General features: G+C 40.5%; 1 long non-coding RNA gene across 2 annotated transcripts; it reads left to right on the top strand.

Moving 5' to 3' along the window:
• Positions 1-864: 864 nt before the first annotated feature.
• On the top strand, positions 865-6,568 carry LOC108586312. Of its 2 annotated transcripts, none has more exons than XR_002522575.1 (3): positions 865-3,726; positions 4,380-4,454; positions 6,439-6,568. It is a non-coding gene; the product is annotated as an uncharacterized LOC108586312 (long non-coding RNA). The 2 variants fall into 2 exon arrangements; XR_002522576.1 differs by having other exon boundaries at positions 4,295-4,454.
• Positions 6,569-21,260: the final 14,692 nt, after the last annotated feature.

Here is a 21,260-nt window from a genome sequence, read left to right as displayed (position 1 = left end):
ACTCTCTGGTTCCCTAATGGGCTCTAGTCCCTAGGTTCAGTAGTTCTGAGATTTAGTTTCCTCCCTGTCCTTGAGGTGCATGAGACATTACTGCATCCGTACAAGAGTGCACTTCTGCTTGCTTCTGAAGAAAGCAATTTCATATTTTACAAGTTGGGTTGACATTGTTGACTTGACAGGCCTGTGTTATTGGAAATCCAGGAAATTCCTGGGTCAAGTTGAGGATGCTTTCCTAATACCCCTTTCCCCTGCCATGTGTGTACTAGCACCTCCTATCTCATGTCATCCCAGAGGCTGGGTCCTTCCAAAACCCCCTTAGTGCCCTCTCTTTCTACTTCCAGAGTACCAGTGCTTCAAAGATTTTATTTTGTGGAATCCTTATAATAAGTTCCTATGAGGTAGATTCTGTTATCTCCATTTCACAGATAAATCTGACACAAAAAGAAATGGGACAATTTTCCCAACATCACATGTCTAATAAGTGGTGGAGCCATGACGTGAACTGAGTCAGGGTGATTCCTGAATGCTTACTCCTAACCACTAAACTACCCTCCCTCTTTTTTATTTTTATTCTGCTAGTATACTACAGGAAACATTACATAGGATGATCTTTTCTTTAACATGTTACAATATTTCTGTTTCTACTATTCCATGTACAGTTTGTTTGTTTATTTGAGACGGAGTCTTGCTCTCTCCCAGGCTGGAGTGCTGTGGGGCAATCTTGGCTCACTGCAACCTCCACCTCCCATGTTCAAATGATTCTCCTGCCTCAGCCTCCCGGGTAGCTGGGATTACAGGCATGCACCACCGCGCCCAGTTAATTTTTATATTTTTAGTAAAGAGGGGGTTTCACCATGTTGGCCAGACTGGTTTTGAACTGCTGGCCTCAAGTGATTTGCCCACCTCGGCCTCCCGAAGTGCTGAGATTACAGGCATGAGCCACCATGCCTGGCCTCCATGTACTGTTAATTAAGGTATAAACCTGATCGTAGAGACTAGGGAAATGCTCACCAGTTCCTTTCATCTTGCTAGGCACACTGGAAATCTAAATTTCCTACCCTTCCTTGCAGTTAGGTTGGAGATATTTGCTGGGTACTGGCCAATGAAATGGGGACAAAACGTGATATATGCTACTTCCAAGTCTCACGTAAATTTCTCTAGGTGATTTTCTTTGGTCTTTCTTCTCCTTCCTTGTAGATAAGGAGTTCATATGCTGGAATGCTAGTGACACAGGCTATAAGGAGCCTCGATCCCTGAGTCATCATATGTAGGAGAACTACTCAGGAGAGTCATCCAACCTTCATAGACAGTGGCATGAGTGGGAATTAAACATTGATTATGTTAAGCCATTGCAATTTGGGGTTGTTTGTTATAGAAGTATTCATTTTCCCTTATTGACCCACCTACTGAATTCCAAAAATTGGGGTAAGCACTGGTAGCAGCCAATAAAGTAGGCACTTGGGTAGACATACAAAGATTACTTTTTATAGAAGCTTGATCCTTTACAAAATCTGGTTTGTGTGATCAATGAAAGTACTGATAATATTCTCAACAGACACTTGCCCTAGTGCTGCTTAGATATTAAGAAGACAGTTTCATGGGAGTCTTTGCTATAGCTGTTGGAGTAGATCTTTCTTTTGCTCCTCAGAGTGTTCCTTGGGTTGTAGGATCAGCTTCTTGCTTATGTAGGGACAGGGACTTTAGTCAGAGGGTCAGGGAGTTAATTTCCTGATGGGATGCTCAGGGGCCCAGCTCCAACTTACATGGAGTCTGCATTTAGTTGGTTTTTGATAGCAACTGAACAGGATAGAAGTGTGTGTGTGTGTGTGTGTGTGTGTGTGTGTGTTTAACTTACATACACTATGGCCATTCAGCCTTTTTGAGCCCAGCATTGCAAGGGCTTTCTCTATTCCTACAAGGTAGAAAGGGAAATCACAAGTACCCAAATGGAAAACTTCTAGCTTGAGTGAATAAAAGAAGATGTAACCAAGTAGATTTGATTAAGGATGAACCCCTATTTTTGCAGCTCCACTGGTGGGGCTGTGGAATAAAACCTAAGTTTCTTCATGCTGGGAAATTCAAATTGGAAGCTGATAAGTTAGGGAAATAGCATAAAATATGCAGTGAAAGTTGTTTAATGTTAATCTCATCATTAAGTCAAGGATGAAGGTTTATTTCAAATGAAATTTATCATGAACTTAGGAAAACTTCTATATGGTTTTGGTAAATTGCCATCTTTCAAATAAACCTCCTGACTTTCCCAGTGCAAAAAGTTATCTGCATGGCCACCTTAAGAGAAAGAAAGGCATAGGGCTAAGATTCATGCTTTTGTTGCATTTCTACAGTTGAAATTAAATGACCCAAGGATACTCACCATTCCTTCAAAATGCCTTGGGCTTCCAAGAGACTACTGCATTAAAATTAAAGGTCATGAGTTTTGGAGGTGTCGTGCTCTAAATAATCTGTAGCTGTTGTTGTTTTAGTATTATTATCCATCCAACTAGTATTTCTGGAGTACCTCAATATTCTAAGAACTATCTAAGTGAGACAAAACTGCTATTTACTATCTAATGGAATAATTATTTATTTACAGTTTGCTGCTACTGCCACTAGAACAATGGAATCCAGAGTCTAGCACATAGTAGGAGTTCAGTAAATGCTTGTTGAATAAATGTACAAGCTCCTATGAAATCTGAGTTATCTCATGGGAGCAGTAGCAACAATATTGCCTCTGCTTTATCTTAGTCTTTGTCCCTATGAACAGGATTCACTTTCCCACTTTGAAAGAGGAAATAAGTTGTTTCTACAGGCAGCCAATACTTCTTGAGTGCCTATTTTGTGGTGGAGACTGCTAGATATACTGCCTGGGAGAGACTCATGCTCTGACCTCTGGCTTCCAACAGTGGCATAGTGGCTGGCCTTTGCTTTACTGACTTGAGTAGATAGATAATTCTCAGATAAGTACTAATGCCTCTGAAAATATCTCCTTTCTTTCACATTCAGTTATTCCAAGAAGGCAAAGAGGGAGACAGTTGATGGCTATGAATTCAAGGCCATTATAACCCTGATTTACTTAAGAGTACATGGAATGAAACAAATAAAGTGTTAACCAACATTTTCTTTGAAATGAGGTTGGGTAAGATTAGCTTAGAGGAGGGCATCATTAGGGGGAGAAGAGCCATTCATCACTGTCTGCAATAATCCATGTTGAATATCTTAATGTTTAATTATTTTTAATCTTTTGGAAATAAAGAACTGCCCCAGGGTGTTTTCTTTACTCTCTCCCTCCTACAGAGCAGCCTGCTTTGGGAGCTGAAGATTTTCTATGTATTCTTTGAACTGGATCCAAATTCATTACAGATACACTGTGAAGTGGACATAGACGATGAAACTGGTGGGTGGGGGCGGGTGTGTGGAGGAAAAAAAGGAAAGCTAGCACAAGTAGCCAGGGCTAGTTTGAAAAGTTGAAAGGTGATCTTTGACCTTCTCATGACTCATAAAGCACTTTATGACTCCTACCCCTTAGTCAAGAATTTTCAAGCTCAACAAAAGAGCTTTTAGCTGAATTGCCATTTGTTAACCTAGCTTCACAAGGACTACTTATTTCAGTTTCTATGTTGACCAAGTGAAGTTCTTTACTTTTGACTACCTTATAGTTTACCATCTTGATTGATTTCGTGTCGATTTTCTAGGCCATGTTATTTTTCCAGCCATAAAACTGGATGGGTGAGGAAAAGACCAAGTGTCTTATTTAGCCATATGGATATAATAGAAAAAAAGGGAAAAGGGGTGGGGGTTGGGGGAGTGGGGAAGAGAGAGAGAGAAGAATTTGCAATTAAGAGACATCCAGAGTTGCAAACCCCAAGAAGGCAAACTAAGGGTATTCCTATAGTAGAAGTTTCCTGGGCTAAATACCCTGGGCCTATTCCTAGAACTTTCTAAAACTTTCGCAGCTCCAATTTCTGACCTTGTCTTAAAACTGATAAAGGGTATCAATTATTTCATTCACCACTATTGACATGTCCATTTACCTTCTGGGGAAGGAACTACTGGAGGCCACAGTGGGATTCAAATGTAGTTCAAAAGATCTGTGAGCAAGTTAATTGGACTAAGCTATGAAGGGCCACAGTCACTAGAAATATCCTTGGATTTTTCTTTCTTTCTTTTTTTTAATACTTTGTCTCATGTCTTGTGAGCTCTATTTCCTAGGCCACAAAACAAGATTGGTTTATTTGCCTCTTTGAAAGGCTCATAAAGTCAGATTAAAGAATTATACCCAGTCTGTTTTTAATAGACTTTGGCAGGGGCTGTGTGGTAGATTAAAGATGGCCACAAATTCAACATTCCTTCAGTGAGAGGTAGAGTCTTTGTCCCCCCAGCCTTGAATCTGGACATGCTCTATGACTGTTTGACCAATGGAATTAATTGGAAGTGACATTGTGCCAGTTTTTGTGGTAAGTAGTTATATGGCAATAGAGAAATAGAATATGTTGGTTGGTTTCAACCAACATATTCATCTGGATATGGTCATATGTAAGGAACTCTTATAGTTGTGAGAAATGGATCTCATATTTAGCAAAAATCTGCCATGTTCCAGGAATTGTGCCCAGTTTGGAGAATATGGCTCTTCATATATGGCTCCTGTTTGCAAGAAATTCACAGTCTAATGGAAAGAATAGACATGTACATGAAACTTCAAGATTTAAACTAAGGATGCTACAAAGGGCCATAGCAGTAATTCTCAAACATCAGTGTGTGTAAGAATCAACTAAGGAGTGGGTTAGAAATGGAATACCCCAGGGCCATATGTCCAAAGACTCTGACTTAGCAGATCTGTGATGGAGTGCAGGCTTAACAAGATCACCCAGATTATTCTAAAGAATAGGACTGAGAACAACATTTTAAGAAACACTTGCTGTAGGAATAACTAGCTTGGAATGACTCCCTGGGACTGTATGGAGAGGCCTCCAGAGAGCTCCACAGTTCCACAAGGCTTTGAAAGAAGAGTAGGAGCTCCCAAATCCAGGCTTCTGACATGTTGTCATTGGTATAAGATGACAAATGCTAAAGGACTTCCCTAACCAAAAATACTTCCCTTGTGAATCCTGCTATAGTGTTTAACACTCCTACATTATTTAATCTTTGAGAAGGCTTTGTAGGACTCTGCAAAATGGTAAATATGATCTGCAAAGGGTAACACAGTAGGCCATTTTTAGTGACTAATGCATTAGCCCAAATTTACTTCTTTTATGTTCCAAATAATCATATTTATTTAACTATTTGCTAGCTCTTGTGTACTGTAAGTGCTCCACATACTTTTTTTCTGATTGAATAAATACTTGTTGTGGGTTCAGAAAGTATGAACCATGGGTGCTTCAAGGAATAGGCTATTTTATAGAAAGACGCTCCAGTGAATTGTAAGGAAATTCTCCTTCCAAAGCACAAATCGGTTCCTGGGTAGAGAGTGACTACCTGCTCTTGAAGAAACAAATACTGTCTGTGTTCAGAGCATGTTTAGCACTGGAGGTGGTGGTAAGGAACACACAGTGGGATTAGGAATGGTGCATTCAAGGAGGTTGAAATCTAATTAATCAAAATTAACAAACTCAGAGAAAATTACAATGTGTACATAATTGCGTGTGAAGTAATGTGGCAGCTATTTAAAGTAGTGTAGGAGTTCAGCAGAAGAGTCAGTCTTCTCGTGCCAAGGAAGGCTCCTTAGAAGTTTAAGACAAAAAAGAACTTGGCCCTCCTATGCAATATGTTCAGTGTGTTCCAGATGCAGCCAAAGAATATCCATAGATTCTGTGAAAGAATACAAAGAACCTAGAGGAAGACTATCTCATAGAGAAAATAATTAAGCAAAATCACTGTCTAGGTTATAAAGGAGGATGATTGTACTGACTCCTTCTCAGATGTTACCAAAACCAAAGCCTTTGGGACTATCATGGTCAAGAAGAATTATTTTATTTATGTTGATTACCTAGTTTTTTTGTCCTACCTGTTTCTGGAAAGGGGTTTGAAGCTCCACAGCATCATTAATCCCGTCTCTAGGGAGCTGATAGACTTTCTAAAATGTGGATCTGAAGCTACGTCCATCAGACGCTCGCATGCCTTTACCTGGCATATGGGGATTCCACAGGCCAACCCCTCTGTCTCTCCAGGCTGCTCTCTTGCTGCTGCTGCTGTTTACGCCCCGGCTCTGGCCACATAGTTGTTTTCTAAAGCTCTTTTCCCTATAGGCTTTCTCAGCCCACAATGTCTTCCATTTCTATCTATATCAGACTTTTACCTGTGCTAGAATCAGCTCAAATATCAAATCTCTAATTACACATTTGTGTTTAGCTTCCAGAAAGAATAAATTTATTGCATGCTTCATTGTGTCCTCACTTCCCTTAAAAAACTCAATATGCCAGGTCTGTTTGTTTGTCTCTGCAGGTTCACTCTTCACCCTTCTATGTCCTCCTTTGTGCCCCAGGAGGCTGTTCCATATGGACTTTTGGCTGTCTTGTTCTCCAGCTCCCAGTGGGGTTCGGCCAATGTGAAATACCAGCAGGAGTTCATAAAAGAGGAGGAGAGAGTTATGGTATTTATTTCCTGGCTGTCTCCCTTCCTTTTCTCCCTTCCTGTCTCCCTTGCTTTGGTTTGTCTAGATCTTTATACCAGGAGCTACAATTGCTTTTAGGCAGCCCTCTGTAGCTGCCTGCTTTTGTTCTGGTATATCCTCCCCTCCTTGTTTTCTTGGGCCTCTGGTGGTAGCAGCAGTTCTCAATTGCTGCTAGCCCTTACTTCACTGCCCTTGTTTCCTGAAACCCTGGACATGCCTTTCTGAAGAGTCACTAATTTGTTTCATGAATTGCTCAATATGAGTGGACCATCCACGTCCTATAAGACTGACTGATACACCTAGTTTGCAGAGTAGATCAAGAACTTTTTGTAATGTTTATAGTCTGATAATTTTATGTCTTTCTTCCAAGATGCTCTCTGCACTGCTTCTGTGAGCTGTCAAATGGGTAGACCAAGCCCAATGATAACACCAGAAAACATTATTCCAAGCCCCCCACCACTGTACCTCAGATGGAGTGTTTGAATGTCATTCACCAAGTCCATAGAGACAAATCTAATCAATCAGATCAGGAAAACTCTAACATTAGAACTTCAGTAGCTGGGTGTCCCTCAGGCTTATTAGCAGAGGATGAAACATTTATAAGGCAAATGTGGCAGCAAATGTAGAGAAGCAATCCTGGTAGTCCAATCCCACTACAGGATAAGAAGGCAGCAGTTCAATTAAATAACAGGCAGTTAGATTAGTTATCTATGGCAAACCAAATCACAAATTAGATGCTCAATAAATGCTTGTAAAATGGAATATAATCAGATTATTGCTTGAGCCATAAGCTCTGTGGAGCACTGACTTGAAAGCAGAATTGAATTCCTGTTTGAACCAGCCAGAGTTTCTGAAGGCACCATGTCCTTCTTTGGAGGTTGGTGGAGTGCCCCAAGTGGGGAATGCCATGTAACGGTCTCTTAATTGCAAATTGCAGGAGAGCAACTCAATGTAAATTACAGTCATCCCCCAGTATCCATGGGAGATTGGTTCCAGAACTCCAGCAGATACCAAAATCCATGGATGCTCAAGTCCCTGGTATAAAATAGCATAGTATTTGCATGTAACCTAACCACATCCTCCTATATACTTTAAATCATCCCTAGATTACATATAACACCTAATACAATGTAAATGCTATGTAAATAGTTGTTCTACTATATTGTTTAGGGAACAATGACCAAAAGATGTCTGTACATGTTAAGTACAGATGCAATTTTTTTCCCCAAATATTTTCTTATTTTATTTTTGAAATGCAGCCTCACCCTGTTGCCCAGGCTGGAGTGCAGTGGCATGACCTCAGCTCACTTCAACTTCTGCCTCGTTGGTTCAAGCGATTCTCATGCCTCAGCCTCCCGAGTAGATGGGACTACAGGTGTGTGACACCATGCCTGGCTAATTTTTGTATTTTTAGTAGAGACAGGGGTTTACCAGTTTGGCCAGGCTGGTTTCGAACTCCTGACCTCAGTTGATCTGCCTGCCTCACCCTCCCAAAGTGCTGGGATTACCTCCCCAGATATTTTCTATCTGCAGTTGGTTGAATCCATGAATGCAGAACCCACAGATATGGAGGGCCAACTGTATTTGCTAAATGATAACGGCGACCACACAGAAACTGCAGTGTGTGGAAAATTACATGTCTGAGCTGGGGACAGTTGAATATTTAGAGGTCAAGATCAATGAGGAATCCCTCTGGCTTTCCTCTCCCACAAATCCCCAGATTCACGCAGGCACATGCATCTGAGCCTCTAGGCTGGGGGGTCTGGAGAGGCAGGCACCGTAGAGAAGGAGTTTTTCATGAGTGATGCTTGTGGATGAAAGAAAAACCCCTGACTGGTGTGCCCAGGGGCTAAGATCTGAACTCCTGGCCTGAAAGAGGGGCTCTGTTGAAAGAACAGTAGGCCTCCCTATGCTAAATTTGGCCAGTGGGATTTTTTCAATTTGCACCTGGTGTTGGGCTGGAGTTCATGAAAATCCACAAAAAGCAATGTTTCCGAGTCGAATGACGAAAGGGGAAAAAAAGCTGAACGGTACTCCTTTAGAATCATGAAAAGCACTGATTCAGTTTGTGAACGGAGACTGAAGTCTTTGCTAGGGAGAATGTTTCTAGGCCAGTCTCAGAGGTCTGGACTCTGTTCTCCACAAACATGTGCAATGGGGTATTTGCTATCACCTGGTGGGTTAGTCTTTGAAAGGTGAGTTGAGATGCTCAAAGCCACCCAGTGGGAGCCAAAAAGTCTATCCTTTTCTAACTAGGAGCCTTGCTCATCATCTCTTTCCATTGCAGAAGGTTTTTTCCACCCCACTAAATATTTAAAATTCATATTCAGTGACAGCTCTTTCTTTACTAAGTTGAAGCTTTTTGGTATTTTCAAAACCCACTTATTTTCAAAAAGGCTAGTCTTTTTATAAAACATGCATTTTATTTCATCTAAAAACTTACCTTTTAGTAGTATGAAAATAATAAATGCTCATTATACAAATTTCAAATGGCAGTAAAGAGAACAATGCAGAAATACAAAGTCATCCTTAATTTTACTCCAGAGACAACCACTGTCAAAAGATTGGAGGATATTCTTCCAGACTTTATTTTCCATGCATTTAGCAATATACAAGGCATGCATCTTACAAATCATAATACAGCAAAGTTAAAATTGCACAGTGAATTCTCTGTACTTATGCACAGGAATAAATTGCTTTTCTGATAAGCATAGATGACCTAATTGGTCTCATTCTTGGCACATTGCTAATTTTTGAGACATTTAGAAAACTTTCAAATGACTTGTCCTAAAAATATTTGGCAGGATGTATATTAGAAAACTATGGAGTGAAGTGATCAGGGTGAGGTAGAGTGATTCAGTTTATGATTTTCAGTTTATTCTCAGGCTGGGTCCACATTAATGAGGGAGAAAGATGGTACTGTTAATCCAAATGATGTGAAAAAAGCTTCACTATGTTTTATTGAAATGCTCTGTAAAGTTTTACAGAAAGGGTTGTTCTGATGTTGTACACTCCTCGCTTGTTGCCTTGTCAGGTGAGGCTGCTAAACCCATCAGTCATTATTTTAATTTCTTTTTGTTATTGTTGTTCTTTTAATTTTGTCAGATTTTACAGATGAATTTTCTACTTTTTTTTTTTTTTGAGACAGAGTCTCACTCTGTCGCCCAGGCTGGAATGCAGTGGCATGATCTCGGCTCACTGCAACCTGCACCTCCCAGGTTCAAGCCATTCTCCTCATTTTCCTGCCTCAGCAGTAGTAGCTGAGATTACAGGTGTGCACCACCATGCCTGGCTAATTTTTGTATTAGTAGAGATGGGGTTTTGCCATGTTGACCAGGCTCGTCTTGAACTCCTGGACTGAAGAAATCTGCCTGCCTCAGCCTTCCTAAGTGCTGGGATTACAGGCGTAAGTCACTGCACCTGGCCCATTTTCTGCTTCTGTATATGATTTTAATTTCTATTAAAATGCTCATTTGCTCCCATATTGACTAGTCTCAGCCTCAGCCTTGTTTCTCTGGGGCCTTTCTTAAAGGTGCTTGAATTCTTCAATGTGCTTGGCTAAGGCTGTGCTTCAAAGTTATGATAATTTGTGAAGTTGATGGATGCAAAAACTTTAGAAATGTACACTGGACTTTCCAGTGCCTTTATGAAGATTAGAAATTTTTTAATGTAGAAAGATAATGATAATGAAAAAAACTGGAGCTCTGACCATGTATCACAAAGGCACATTGTATCAAGTGCCTTTTGTGCCTTATTGAATTCTCCATTGTTCTTATGCAGTAACTACATTTATTATTGCTAGTCTAAAGATGTGTAAACAGAGGCTCAGTGTATTAGTCCATTTTCATGCTGCTGATAAAGACATACCTGAGACTGGGCAATTTACAAAAGAAAGAGGCTTATTGGACTTACAGTTCCACATGGCTGGATAGACCTCACAATCATGGCAGAAGGCAAGGAGGAAGTCACATCTTATGTGGATGGCAGCAGGCAAAGAGAGAGCTTGTGCAGGGAAACTCCTGTTTTTAAAACCATCAGATCTCATGAGATCCATTCACTATCTCGAGAACAGCATGGAAAAGACCCACCCCCATGAGTCAATCATCTCCCACCAGGTCTGTCCCATAACACGTGGGAATTAATGGGAGCTACAAGATCGGATTTGGGTGGGAACACAGAGCCAAACTGTATCATTCTCCTCTGTCCCCTCTCAAATCTCGTATCTTCACATTTCAAAACCAATCATGCCTTCCCAACAGTCCCTCGAAGTCTCAATTCATTCCAGCATTAACTCAAAAGTCCACAGTCCAAAGTCTCATCAGATACAAGGCAAGTCCCTTCTGCCTATGAGCCTGTAAAGTCAAAAGCAAGTTAGTTACTTCCTAGATACAATGTGGGTAGAGTCCTTGGGTAAATACAGCCATTCCAAGTGGGAGAAATTGGCCAAAACAAAGGGCTACAGGCCTGATGCAAGTCCAAAATCCAGCAGGGCAGTCAAATCTTAAAGGACCAAAATGATCTCCTTTGACTCCATGTCTCAAATCCAGATCGCACTGATGCAAAAGTTGGGTTCCCATGGTCTTGGGCAGCTCTGCCTCTGTGGCTTTGCAGGGTACAGCCTCCCTCCTGGCTGCCTTCACAGGCTGGGTTGATTGTCTGTGGCTTTTCCAGGCACATGGTGCAAGCTGTCAGTGGATCTCCCATTCTGGGATCTGGAGGATGGTGGCCCTGTTCTCACAGATCCACTAGGCGGTGCCCCAGTAGGGATTCTACGTGGGGGTTCTGACATTTCCCTTCTGCACTGCCCTAGCAGAGGTTCTCCATGGGGGTCCTGCTGCTGCAGCAAACTTCTACCTGGGCATCCAGGCACTTCCATACATCTTCTGAAATCTAGGCAGAGGTTCCCAAACCCCAATCCTTGACTTCTGTGTACTCACAGGCTCAACACCATGTGGAAGTTGTCAAGGCTTGGGTTGTGCACCCTCTGAAGCCATGGCCCAAGCCCTACAGTGGCCCCTGTTAGCCACAGCTAGAGCAACTGGGAAGCAAGGCATCAAGTCCCTAGGTTGCACATAGCGCAGAGATCTTCAGCCTGGCCCATGAAACTACTTTTTCCTCCTAGGCCTCCAGGCCTGTGTTGGGCAGGGGGGCTGCCATGAAGTCCTCTGATATGCCTTGGAGATATTTTCTCCATTGTCTTGGGGATTAACATTTGGCTCTTCATTACTTTTGCAAATTCCTGCAGGCTGCTTGAATTTCTTCTCAGAAAATGGGATTTTCCTTTCTATTGCATTGTCAGGCTGGAAATTTTCTAAGATTTTATGCCCTGTTTCCCTTATAAAACTAAATACCTTTAACAGCACCCCAGTCACCTCTTGAATGCTTTGCTGCTTATAAATTTCTTCTGACTGATACCCTAAATCATCTCTCTCAAGTTCAAAGTTCCACAAATCTCTAGGGCAGGGGGAAAATGCCGCCAGTCTCTTTGCTAAAACATAACAAGAGCCATCTTTGCTCCAGTTCCAACAAGTTCCTCATCTCCACCTGAGACCACCTCAGCCTGGACCTTATTGTTCATATCATTATCAACATTTTTGTCAAAGTCATTCAACAAGTATCTAGGAAGTTCCAAACTTTCCCACATTTTCTTGTCTTCTTCTGAGCCCTCAAAACTGTTCCAACCTCTGCCTGTTACCCAGTTCCAAAGTCGCTTCCACATTTTCAGTTATCTCATCAGCAGTGCCCCACTCTACTGGTACCAATTTACTGAATTAGTCTTTTTCATACTGCTGATAAAGACATAGCAGGGACTGGGCAGTTTACAAAAGAAAGAGGTTTATTGGACTTGTAGTTCCACATGGCTGGGGAGGCCTCACAATCATGGTGGAAGGCAAGGAGGAGCAAGTCACATCTTATGTGGATGGCAGCAAGCAAAGAGAGCTTATGCAGGAAAACTACTGTTTTTAAAACTGTCAGATCTCATAAGACCAATTCACTATTATGAGAACAGCACAGGAAAGACCTACCCCCATGATTCAATCATCTCCCACTGGGTCCGTCCCACAGCACACGGGAATTATGGGAGCTACAAGATCAGATCTGGGTGGAGACACAGAGTCAAACCATATCACTCAGAGAGGTTGAATCACTTGCCCAAGGTCACCTATCAGGCAACTTGCAGAGTCTAGATTTAAACCTAGGCTAGAGCCTTAACCACTGTGTGTTACCTTATTGTTATGAGGCATTTCTCCTTTGTTTAACCCTGTGATGCCATTTCAGGCTATGTGTAGAGGATCTCAAACCTAGATGCACATCAGACTCACTGGGGATCTTGGAAAATATACCAGTTCCAAGCCCACCTCTTAGAGATTCTGATTTGAGACTGAACATGAAAATAAAAGTTAACAAAAGTTAACAAAAGTTAAATAGAGACCAGAGTTGGTCCTCAAATAAGTGATTCTAAAGCACAGGCAAACGCTGGATTAGAAATACATTGTTCTGGGAGATGGACACATAAACTCTGAGAGTTTCATAGCTTTTCCTTATTTTGTTTTACCTTACTTTGAATACTCATGACACATCTCCCTTTGACACACCTGTTTCAAGAATCAGCTCCTATATGAAATTTTCTAATCTCTCTCTTCTTATATTCCCTAAGCAATTTCATATTTAGTTTCACCCAGATACTGCTGTAGTAAATGCCTTGTAGTTAGATTTTGATCGATTTACGCAGCTGCATCATCCGACCCAGTTAATTTGTATAGTCTTTAAGGGAAGAACTATGTCTTCTACAACTTCTGTCTTCCTTAAACTTTACCCTCCATGGTGCTGGGAGTGCAGATATACAAAAAAATTCTGGCTGAGTTAGTGGCAAAACTGCTGTGGATTTTGAACCTGTGAGAGGGTGTGCAAGGGGCAAAGAAGAAAAGTAAGTCAAGTATGGCAGTCTTGTTGTTATAATCACATTTTATTTACATCATACTTGTTGAGCATCACCTAAGTGGTAATCTTGTTTAGTTTGCTGCAGATGCCAGATAGTCCTTGCTGTCATGTTGCTTATATTCTAGTGAAAGGGACATTGATTTCTCACATAAATAAATGTACAACTAAGTCATTTCAGATACTATAAGGATCTGGAAGGAAACATAAGAAGTTAATGTGGAAGACAGTGACTGGGAGGAAAGGAGACTTCAGGGAAGTTGGGGAAGGCCTTGCTGAGGGAGGAAATGTTTGAGACTGAAATCAGAGGAGTCAGCTGTGAGAATTCTGAAGAACATTCTAGGCAGAAGCCCTGGAAGTAGGCATAAGATCTCGGTCTGTGTGTCAGGTAGGGAAAACATACTCAACAAGGAGGACAGTGAGGGGTCCAGAGACAAAGGGTGTGTTGGATTCTGTAGGCCTTGTAAGTCACAATAAGAAGTATGGATCTCATTATGAGCATGAGCTTTTGAAAACGGCATGTACCCAATTGCAAATCACAGTCAATTGTCAATGCAAATGCAAATGCATATAGGCTGCCCTAATTATTTCATGCATTTGGATGGAGGCCTTAAGACAATTCTGATAGTGACTTTAGGGTAGAGAAAGGTGCAGTGTATTGGGTTCTACTTGTTGTAACAAAACATGTCCCTTGATGCAGCATCCAATGCCTGAGGGACAGATGTTTTTTCTAACTATGCTGAAAGAGGGGAAAGGCAAACCCCAATTTAATGTTTCTCATTTTACTCTGGTAGTAACTTGGCACTAGTAAAGTTGTGGCTTATTGTACTGTTTAATAATATCAGTTGACTATAACTCAGCTTTCTTTTTCACACATCAGTGTGAAACTCATAAGTAGCAGAAACAATTTTGATAGCTACATGGTGTATTAGTTTTCTATTGCTGCATAACAAACTCCCACTAGTGTAGCAGCTTAAAATAATACACACTTATTACCTCACGGATTCTGTGAGTCAGAAGTCCCTGTACCACTTAGCTGAGTCCCCAGCTCAGGGTCTCACAAGGTCACAATCAGTGTCTCAAGGCTTCACTAGGGAAGAATCTGCTTCTGAGATCACTCAAGTTGTTGGCAAACTTCATCTCCTTGCAATTGTAGGACTGAGGGCTCCAGTTACTTGCCAGCTCTCAGCTAAAGGCCACCCTCAGACCTAGAAGCTGCCCTCAGCCCCTTAACCTGTGGGCCAGTTGGCTAGCTAGATGGTGTCTCAGGTAATGCAACACCATCATGGAAGTGACAACCCATCACCTTTGCCATATTCTACTGGGTTGGAAGCAGCTAACAGGTCCCACCCACACTTAAAGGAAGGGGCTTACACCAGGGTGTGAATGCCAAGAGGCAGGAATCGTGGGGCCAGCTTAGAGTCTGTCTATACTTGGTTTTATTAAAGAAAAGGTATTTGTCTTTGGAAGTTACAGTCTACTAATGTAATAAAATTCAGTGGTTGCTGATAAGCAGGTCTCATACATTTTTCTTTTATACATTTACTTTGCTCTCCATGGATATCTTCTGGAGGTAGAAAGGGAGGCGCATCTTTTAAAACACTAGTTGAAAACTGGCTTTTAAACTCACAAATAATTGCACCATTGTTAGTTTTGACAACAGTCCCAAGGCTACTTCCTATTTTTTTCAGGTAAGATCATGCCGTTCTGTAGTATATAGTCAAAATAAATCTACTGAATTTTCCAACCTACCTTTCTAGGAGACAAGCCTGCCCCTGGAATATTTGCAGAGTGGATGTCCTATACACACACACACGAAGTGCTCTGTCATCTTTCAGAAGAAAGCCAATATTATAAAAATTACCAAAAAAGAAAAAATGAATCACAAAAAAATAACCTGGGCATTTAACTAGTCCATGAGTATGGTATGATGTCCATATCTCTTGTAAACCAAAAAGCATCTGAGACAAGTCTCAATCAATTTAGAAGTTTATTTTCCTAAGGTTAAGGACATGCCCAAGGACAGCCTCAGGAGGTGCTGACAATAGGTGCCCAAGGTGGTTGGACTACAGCTTAGTTTTATACACTTTAGGGAGACATAAGACATCAATCAATACATGTAAGAAATGCATTGGTTTGATCTGGAAAGGCGGGATGACCCAAAGGGTGGGGTGGGGCACTTCTGGGTCACAGGTGGATTCAAAGGTTTTCTGATTGGCAATTGGTCAAAATAATTTACCTGAAGGCCTGGAATCAATATAATGGAGTGTCTGGGTTAAGATAAGGGGTTGTGGAGACCCAAGTTTTTATTATGCAGATGAAGCCTCCAGGTAGCTGTTTCAGAGAGAATAGATTACAAATGTTTTTTTGTTTTTTTTTTTTTTTTAAATCAGTCTTACAGAGTCTATTCTGTCCGTTGTAAGGTCTCTGTTTTAATGTTAATGCTGGTCAGCCGTGTCTGAATTCCAAAGAGAGAAAGCTATGATGAGGCACGTCCTACCACCCATTCCCATCATGGCCCAAATTCATGTTTTGGGTTTACTTTAGAATGCCCATGGCTGACAGGAGGGGTCTATTCAGTTGGTTGAGGGGCTTAGAATTTTATTTTTGATTTACACCTTTTAGCAAAGGTTTGTCTTTAATTGTCACTCTTTGCCTACCCAGTATTTGAGTGGTTCCTGTTGATTCTGGAGACTTCAGCCCTCAAGATATTAGATCCAAAGTGTAGTATCGTCAGGTCAAAAGCAGTGAGTAGTGGCAGCCAAGATTTCCCATGACTGCCATAGTCCACTCCTTCCCAGTTCCCCACTCCATTACCTCTACCCATTCCTTGATATGGACAGTAGATGTTTTTTCCATCTTATGTAAAGAGTTATGTAAACTGGGCTCCAGGACAAGACACATCGACACTCTTCAATTACATTGCTGCTCCCAAACCTCTTCCATTTAGAATACCTGGGACTGCTTCCATTTCAGGTTGATATCAACTAACAGACATTTGGAGACATATCTTTTTCTTCACCTCTGAGAATTCCAAGAGAAAAAATATCATTTAAAACCCTGTCTAAAGGAAAGATGTGGGCTAGCTTCTTCTCAGGCTCAGAGAACCAGTTTGGTTTGTTCTTTAGGGGTGGCTGCTGCCAATCTCTCAGGGTTTCCTGGGTCAGAGAAACAGAATTTGGAACCTGTAAGTGTTGACTAAGACAAATACCACATATTTGATCAGCTAAGTATTAATAAATCAGAAATTTGTGCCTTAAATTCCCTTTGAAATATACACACACACAGGTTAAGGAGAGAAAGCATTTGGCAGAATACATCAGAGGAATTGCCAGCCGTATAATTCTTGAAAAATAGCCAGATAAAGTTTGCCAAACCTAAAAGTAGTTAGATTTGCTCATCTATATATTAAAGAAACATTAAGGTCTTTACCTATTGACCTGTACCTACTAAAGAAAAGAGAATTTCAGAGTTGAAACTAACATTTCTTCCAAAAAAAAAAAGCCTTCCCCTGACTAATCATTGCTGAGATCTCAATGTGTAATATTGAATATCTAATGCATGATATCTAATAACAAACCAGTGTGGAGTTTGCAAATACATAAAGGTTGTTTTAAAGAGGGCAAGGACAAGTTAGCCTCATTAGGTCAAGCAAATATAAGAGCAAGTAATGGCCTCTGGTCAAAGTAGGCAAGAGGTAGATAAAATATTAGAAAAGATGGTATTATGTAATAAGCAAGGCCATAACTGTGTCAGAATATAAAATGGCATGCCAGAGGTAGAAAGTATGCTATAGATACAGTCTTGAAGTTCTCAGAAGAAAAGAGGTATTCAAATGATGGTGATGATGATGGTGGTGGTGATGGTTTATGTGTTTATTATTATTGTTACAGCTACCATTTATTACATTCCTAGCATGAGTTTAAAACTGGGTTAGGTTTGGTGCTAAGCCCTTTGCATATAGCATTTTTAAGCCTTCGCAGAGCCCTTCAACATAAGTATTCAGTTTATGTGATGACTTCCATAAAATGACTAAACAGAACCTAAAAGACCTGTTGTTGTCCATCTGAATCTTAGGACCCTATGAAAAGTAGAAGGTCTGATACTTAGAAGTCCTCACAGATTTCCAACCATTCGAACATACTGCCATGCTCAATTTGACCCAAAATGATTATATGAAGCTTATCATAGAACCCAGTAGTAACTATGAGGGATGGGTGGCCCAGTCTGTGTTCAAATTTGCTAAAAAGATACAAATAGTATTTCTTCAAGTTAATGGACCAAGTGGGGTTCTTGGATTGACCCAACCGGACAATTCTACACTTATAACATGCAAGATAACATTTATCAAGAGCTTATCATATGCCAGATACCGTTCTATAATAGTACTCTATATACAGTAGCTCATTTAATCTTCACTACTACCCCAAGATATAAGTTTTAGTCAATAGTGACTAATACTTTGAAATAGTATTAGAGTAGGCTAACTTCTATAACAAAAGTCCCCAACATCTTAGTGCCTTCCTACAAGAAAAGATTTATTTCTTGCTTACATCGCAGTAAATCTGATGATTGGAAGACAAATGTTCACGCCATATTTCAGGAAGGCAGCAACAGCTTCAGGGTCCTAAATCTTCCTCCCCTGGGTCTTCTACAACTGGCCAGTGGACAATGAGAGGAGAGAAAAGGCATGGAAAATCTTGTGGGAAGTTTTAGGGGTCAAACTAGTACTAATGTAGCTAGCCATGTCTGCCCCCATCCCAGTGGGCAGAGCTAGTCACATGATCCCACATAGATGCAGAGAAAGAATGGGAAACATGATTTTCCATTGTTCCAGGAAAGAAAAGAACCAGGAGAGTAGGCACAAACAATGTTTCTGCAACAGATAGGTACTACTATTATCCATGCCCTATAATGGAGGAAATTAAGGGACCACTATACAAGATCACACAGTTTGATACCCAGTATCAACCAATCAAGAAGTAGGATAGGGATTCAACAAGCAATCTTATCCTTAGCCTATGCTTATACCATGACTACTGCTCCTCAACTATAATTCAGGGAGAAAAACATTGTTCTCAAGTCATCATTATTTGGTTTGATAGTTTCATCCCAAATCTAGCCCAAAACTGTCATTTTTATGATTGCTTAAATACGTCACTTACAGATCCCAATCACAGAGCATACAAGATTCTAAACTTTGCAGAAACATTGTACATTAGTCTTCTACTCCCACCTTCTGTATTCATTCCTAATTTCAGGCCCACCCTCCTACTTACTACCTACCACTACCACCCCCTAAAAAGAAAAGAAGAAGAAAGAAAAAGTCCTGATAAAGCTTTTCCAGTATTTAAGAAGGTCAAGGGGAGCTTAGTGAGTTAATATCTGCCCGCACCTCGATTTAAGCAGACATTTGGCTCCTTTCTTATAATGGATGGCTGAGAATATCAAACCATGAGCTGTGACTGAGTCTAACCCAGCTTTCAGCCTTGTGCTCAATAGCAGGATGCCCCATTACTTTCCTTACCCACAACTGCTATGTCTCATGTGTCCAAAGACATTTGAAACCAATCACTGAGACTCCCCTGTGTTGCTTTTCCCTGAAGTCTTACAGACAACTCAGACTGGCCTGGTCAGACCCTTGGAAAGCTTCAGAAGCCCGGCTGTCAGATGTGTACATGTCAACACACCACCTGTTCTGGCAGGAAACCCACTTTGTTTTCTATTTCTTCCTCCCTTGGGAAATGTGCCTGTATCTGGCATCCATCCCCACTGATCCTGCATCACACACCTAGACAAAAAAGTCATTTCATTTCTCAAGCCATTTCTCCCACTTTTGTGAAAATTTACTTGAGTTCTCTCTCAACAGGCATGTTGAACTCCTACGTCTTCCTCCTCTTTATGTATTCAAAACTATTCTTGCTCCATTTTTTTCATGCTTCCCCCAATTTGTTTCTGTTTGGAGTCTTAATTCCATCTCTTCTTACTACCTTTGATTATGTAAAAGAACCCTTCTTAAGTAACCTAAGATGTTTTCATTTGTATCAGCTACTAATCTTAATTGTTTTTACTGCTATTCTGGAATCTACTGTCATTTCTCTTTAGACAAGTTTGACTATTTGCTTTTCTTCACTCCTAATAGCACATACTAAGGTATAAATAGCATGAGTGGGTAAACATGATAATATTAAAATATGATCTTATGCTATCGATCTGTATTTTCAGAAACATTGCTTTCTGGATCTTTAAAAGATCAATGGATTTTCACTTTTTCCAAAGTTCTACCACCTCTGTTGTTTCAAACATAATTTCTCTGGAGTATGAAAAGAAATGGGTTTCAAGGAGGTTGCTTCACTAGAGTGTAGGCAGGTCAGATGGATTTTCTTCTTCCTACAGAATCATCCTGTGATATTGAAAAAGTGAAGCTGGAGGAAAAAATATATTTAAGGAAAGATATTATGGGACCGGAAGCTTAGAGAATTTAACTTTACTTCTGTGACTCAGATGCCTCCCATTTTAAGCAAGTCATCTGAACACTGTGTACTTTGGTCTCTTGCCTCTTTATAAAAAGGAAACCAATAAAAATATAGCACCCAAAATATAGGCCCCTTACAAATTTCCAATAATTGCTCATTAAAATTCTCTTCAAAGTGCTGTAGGTGAAAAATTAATGAACTTACCCAGCAGGTTTTTTTCCTAGAAATTGATACTTTGTAAACATTCCATGCCTTTCTCCTTCTATCTCCTCCTGCCAAACTTTCGGCTGGTTCTTCTTTGTGGAACACCCTTCCTGTGAGCAGTACTTGGATTTGTGTTTCATGGGGCATGAAAATTGTAGTGAAAAGCATGGGAAAACAGAGTATAATGAGATTTGTGGTACACACTCTTGATCATGACATGAATTTTCTTGTCCATGCCCGTCTATCTTTTCTACAACACTGTGACACGTGTCAGTACTCTTACAAGTTGTCTTGATTCTTTCAAGGTCAAGTTGAACGTGTCGGCTCAAATCCTGGCTCCATTTTTCATTAGTTATATGATTTTCAGCAAGATTTATAACCTCTCTGGGACTTGGTGTCCTCATAAGTGAAGAACTCATTGGGAACTGTGAGAATTAAATGAGAAAAAGCCTGAGAAGCACATAGTGCCTGGCGTATGGTTAGCACACAATAGTTTGTTCTCCATAAACTCAGTGGAGGATATTTTAAAAATATTAAATTAGTTTTTCTTATTCTTCCTTTCAAGAAATTCCCTGACAAATCCTATTTACCTGGGTTCGTTTTTAAAGTTGGTTGCCACGGGGAAAGGGATGGTGGGCACAATAAGCTTGAAAGCCAAGCTTTTGAAAAAGATAGGAATCTTCTACATAGTAAAACTTCCCTTTACTTATTAAGAGTCAAGTCTGATATACCACATTAATAGAATAAGGATAAAAATCACATGATCACCTCAGTAGAAGCAGAAAAAGCATTTGAGAAACTTCAATACCCTTTCATGAAAAAAACACTCAACAAACTGGATATAGAAGGAATATACCATAACATAACAAAGACCATGTATCATAAGCCCACAGCTAACATCATACTCAGTAGTGAAAAACTGAAAACAATTTCCTTTAAGATCAGGAACAAGGGAAAGATGCCCACTCTTGCCACTTATATTCAACATAATTCTGGAAGTGCTATCCAGAGCAATCAGGTAAGAAAAAGAAATA

The sequence above is a fragment of the Papio anubis genome, chromosome 5, assembly GCF_008728515.1.
Source record: "Papio anubis isolate 15944 chromosome 5, Panubis1.0, whole genome shotgun sequence".
Classification (NCBI taxonomy): domain Eukaryota; kingdom Metazoa; phylum Chordata; class Mammalia; order Primates; family Cercopithecidae; genus Papio; species Papio anubis.
The sequence above is the reverse complement of the archived record's forward strand: the minus strand, read 5'-3'. Positions and strand labels throughout refer to the sequence as shown.